The sequence below is a fragment of the Elephantulus edwardii genome, unplaced genomic scaffold, assembly GCF_000299155.1.
Source record: "Elephantulus edwardii isolate Elephantulus edwardi_28Jun2011 unplaced genomic scaffold, EleEdw1.0 scaffold00203, whole genome shotgun sequence".
In the NCBI taxonomy this organism is placed as follows: domain Eukaryota; kingdom Metazoa; phylum Chordata; class Mammalia; order Macroscelidea; family Macroscelididae; genus Elephantulus; species Elephantulus edwardii.
Window position 1 is genome coordinate 2,478,244 of NW_006399953.1, and position 5,097 is coordinate 2,483,340.

Genomic DNA, 5,097 nt, shown 5'->3' on the forward strand with positions numbered 1-5,097 from the left:
CTTTTTAATTACTCTCAATTACTTTCCCACTATTTAGAAGGATTTTTTTTTCCCTTTTGGCATTAAAAAAAAATCCAACTCTAATCAATATATGCAGTATATCCCAGCTGATTAGGGTAATTCTTGCTCCAGCGTGGTGCTGGAGTTGTGCCAGCCTTACCTAGCACACAATTAAGTGTCTGGTGATGCCTGCTGCTACCCAGCATGCCCCACAAGTTAATAGGGGAAAAATGAGATTTACATTTGCCTCAACTAGGCCCTATGTGCCCTCACTCTCGCTCATCTGCTCATAGACACGTACAAAGTGTGCCTGGAAAATAAAAGGTCTGAAATAATCCTACAAATCTAGAAAGCACAGAGCATAGGAAGAGAATCTCCAAACTCATCATCTGCTCATTTCAGCAAATCCTTTTTGAAAGAATACACCCTTCATTCTACCCACTCTTCCAACACTGAATAGAGAGCAATTTCTAAGTACAGGCAAACTCAGGGATTCGGGCTCACCTAAATCCAATATCATAAATTATGTTCAGTGTACCTTCAAGCCAATTTTCAATAAACACAAATCACTTAATAAGAAATTAAGAGCATTACACATTTCTCATGCTCCCATGGATTTGGTGTTAATGAGATTTTGTTTGTTAAGCTCACTGAACGACAAAGTGTCTAAAAGCAGATAGAGCCCTTTCCAATTTCACTCATTCAAGAAATAGTTATTGAATATTTTTGTACTATGACATTCCCAAGACACCCACCTGTTCATGTGTGGGTTTTATTGGCCTGTCCCTCAAACCATGCACACAGTACACTCTACTTGAAAAAATAAAACAAGAGATCATGAATTTTACAAGACATGAATTTGAATCTACCTATGACCAACTGCAATGGAATTCTGGGCACTCGTTTACATATAGGAAAGCTTTATTATATTCCAAGCACTGTACGGCTGCTCTTTAATGGGAGATTCTCTTGCCCACAATGGTGAGAAGTGGGTAAGCTGCACTTGTGGAATCAACCAGCACACCCTGCAATGCCTCAAGCCACTGTGAGCTATGTGGACTATCATTTACTGTAATAATAGCTACAGCACAGGTGTTTACAAATGACTTAATTTTTAAATGTAAATTAAAAAGGCTCCAAGGATCCTTGTAATAAAATCATTGCTACATGCTTTAATGTGCATTGTGCTTTCATGAGATAGAAAGAATTTAACACCAACATGTGCTCTTACCTCACAGTCTATTTTACCTTTGACTGAATGTCAGCCTCTGTGAATACATACCATTCCATATATACATGTATCTATCTATTTATCTATCATCTATCTATCTCAGAAGATAAGCAAAAGTATGTAACTGAAAAGTGAGCAGATGTATGAACATACCCAACATACCTTTTAAGTGTCTTCATCACATTGTTCATTGACAGCTCATAGATCCATAGCTTTGACAAAGAATCCAATTAAAATCCTAAGTGTGTGTGCCTGGAGGAATTTCACCAAGACAAGGTGAATATCAAATATACTGTTTCCAACTAGTACCAGGATTCTAATATACAGTCCTGTAACTCAAAGCTGTGGTTCTAAGCGCTAGTAGCCAAGTGGGTAAGGGGTTGTGCTGCCAACCCAAAGGCAGGCAGTTTGAATCCACCAGCTGTTCTTTGGGAGAAATATGGGCATTACTCTCCCACACAATTTACAGCCTCTGAAAATGCAAAGGAAGTTCAGCTATGAGTCAGTTCCCTCTCAAAGACACTGAGACAGGAAAAGCGTTCAAAGGAATATTTTTCAATATACTGTCATAGTTGTACAATTGGGTAAATCAACAGCCACGACCCAAGATATTAAGAAACAAATATGTTCATTCCATTTCAAATATTAAATGCTAGCAAGAACTAGCATCTATTCAATTGAGAGATCAATGGTAATATGTCATGCCACTGAGTCCAAGGGAATAGTGGCCTAATGAAGAGAAAAGATGCCAAACCAGGCAATTATATACATTACAGGTAGTTGGTAACATGGGCCCTGATAGTCCCATATACTTCAGTGAAGAGCTGAGTGAGTGCAATGATAGTTTGTTAGGTGCTATCTATTCAACTCTGCCTTATAGGTGACCCTGTGCACAAATGAACGAGATACTGCCCGGTCGGTGCCATCTTCACAATCTCTGACATGTGTCATCCCACAGTGGCTGCCCCTGTCAATCCACCTGGCAGAGGCTTTTCCTTCCTCTTTCACCCTACACTATACCAAGCAGGATCATTTTCCAGGAAATGGCAATGGCCCCTAATGATGACACATTCAAAGGATGTGAAATGAAGCCTCCCTATTCTCACTTCACTTCTTCCAAAACCAATATTAAAAGCAATGTACAATGTGAGGTCTAGGGAAGACCTTCAGCATAGCATAGGATTCTAATTAGTAACTGTAAGAGTGGGGGGAGGTCAGGGTTATAAAGTCCAACAGAGGCTCACCAGATGAACAAAAACCCAAAGTTACATAGACTCCTATTCATAGTGACCTCTCAGTAAGTCTCCAAGGCTGTGAATCTTAAAACCTCAAAGAGTAGCTGGTAGATTTGAACCCCTGGCCATGTGCTGCCCCTTGGTTAGTACATTGAGCACCACCACCAAAGTCCAGCAAATGTTAAGAAGAATAAAGTACAAGAGGAGAACACAAGAAGCCCGGAGTGATGGAAACACACCTCTAGATAGATGCTGTAAGGACTGGGACCTGACACTACAAGGGAGCTGGCGTTTAGTGGGTGCACCCTGGACCAGGAAATTCTTTCATTTTTACAATCACTCAGTATTTCCTTAAATGAAATGAAAATGAAGTGGGCATTTCTATTCCTTTTAACTACAGTTTCATCTATTCCATTTAGACTCTCCTCTGATTCTTCTCCTCAAATAAACATTGGGTTAGAAAATACAACTCTTTCAACTTCTCATTTATTTGAAATAAAATAGTTTTCAATAAGTATATGTTCCTGTCCTTCATTAAGAAACGTACTATGTAAAACTCTAAATTTAAAAGGCAAAGCAGAAGTCCGGCGGGGAAGATGGTGGATGACAAGGATTCTCTTCCCAAGCTTAAGGATCTGGCATTTCTCAAGAATCAGCTGGAGCACCTGCAGCAACGTGTAGAAGATGAAGTGAACAGTGGCATGGGCCAGGATGGCTCGCTCCTGTCCTCCCCATTCCTCAAGGGCTTCCTGGCTGGCTATGTGGTAGCCAAACTAAGGGCCTCAGCAGTATTGGGCTTTGCTGTGGGCACTTGCACTGGCATCTATGCTGCCCAGGCATATGCTGTGCCCAATATGGAGAAGACATTGAAGGACTATCTTTGGTCACTGCGAAAAGGGCCTGATTAGCTCTGGATCCATAGGGGAGACAGGATGAACAGCTGGGGTCTGAAGGTGGGAGCCTTTCAACCACAGGCACCATATCCCACTTCCTTGGCTGTCATCCATTTTCTCTCTCCATCCCTCCTGCCACCCTCAACCTTGATGATCTTCTTGCAGAGGGTGGACAGTGACTGGTCAGTTGGCACCCTGGATTCATTCCTTCTTTGACCCCATGGGACTAGCCCTAAGACTGTGGCTTCAAGACCTACCAGCCTCTTCTTCAACCCTGACTATGGAGCTTGCAGCTGGCTCTGATCCTCAGTGTCCTCTCTGGCAATGTGCCATGGCTCTTCCCTCCTGGGAGCTGACTCCATAACTTGATTTTCCTCAGACGTATTACTACAACACGCACCACCGTCACTCCCCACCACCACTGCCCCTTCCTACACAGGCCACCCAGGATCTGGTATGGGCATGAGTATAGAGGAGGGGGGTCTGGCAGGCCTGGGCCGTCCCAGGCAAGCCCGCTGGATCTTGATGCTGCTCCTGTCCACTACTATGTATGGTGCCCATGCTCCATTGCTGGCACTGTGCCATGTGGACGGCCAAGTGCCCTTTCAGCCCTCCTCAGCTGTCCTCCTGACTGAGCTGACCAAGTTGCTGTTGTGCGCCTTCTCCCTCCTGGTAGGTTGGCAGACATGGCCCCAGGGGACACCACCCTGGCGCCAGGCTGCCCCCTTTGCCCTGGTCAGCCCTGCTTTATGGCGCTAACAACAAACCTAGTGATTTACCTTCAACGTTACATGGACCCTAGCACCTACCAGGTACTGAGCAATCTCAAGATTGGAAGCACAGCTCTCTTCTACTGCCTCTGCCTCCAACACCGCCTCTCCGCACGACAGGGACTAGCAGTGCTGCTGCTAATGGCAGCAGGGGCCTGCTACGCAGCTGGTGGCCTCCAAGACCCCCGGATCACCTATCCTGGGCCCCCTACAGTAGCTGCTGCTGCCCCTATGCCCCTGCACATCACCCACTGGGACTGTTGCTCCTCATCCTTTATTGCCTCATCTCAGGCTTGTCATCTGTGTACACAGAGATGCTCATGAAATGCCAATGGCTACCCCTGGCACTTCAGAACCTCTTCCTCTATGCTTTCGGTGTGCTCCTGAATCTAGGTCTGCATGCAGGCAGTCGCCCTGGCCCTGGCCTCCTGGAGGGTTTCTCAGGCTGGGCAGCACTCGTGGTACTGAGCCAGGCACTCAATGGACTGCTCGTGTCAGCTGTCATGAAGCATGGCAGCAGCATCACGCGCCTCTTTGTTGTGTCCTTCTCACTGGTGGTCAACACTGTGCTCTCAGCAGCCCTGCTGCAACTGCAGCTCACAGCCGCCTTCTTCCTGGCCACACTGCTCATTGGCCTGGCTGTGCGTCTCTACTATGGCCGTTAGCCCTAACCATCTCCATTCTGGCTACTGACCCTGAAGGTTGGGTATCACCATCAGAGCAACCTCCCAACCCTCTTCTCCCCTTTGCAGCCCTGTCACAAGTGCCTTGTGAGAAAAGCTGGGGAAGTGGGAGCAGCCAGGACAGTCTCTAGAGGTGGGTATATAAAGGAAAAACTACTAGGAGGTTTATAACGGGTGTTTAGCTATGGGAACAGCAAACACAGACTCCAAAGTTCTTCCATACTAGGCATTTAGGGAAACATCAGTATCTAGGCCTTAAAAAAAGACCCCATCCTTGCCTGGTCA

The 5,097-nt window shown here is 45.6% G+C and overlaps 1 pseudogene; it reads left to right on the forward strand.

The window, feature by feature from the left end:
* The first annotated feature begins 3,821 nt into the window (after positions 1 to 3,821).
* On the forward strand, positions 3,822 to 4,794 carry LOC102868595 (annotated as a pseudogene).
* Positions 4,795 to 5,097: the final 303 nt, after the last annotated feature.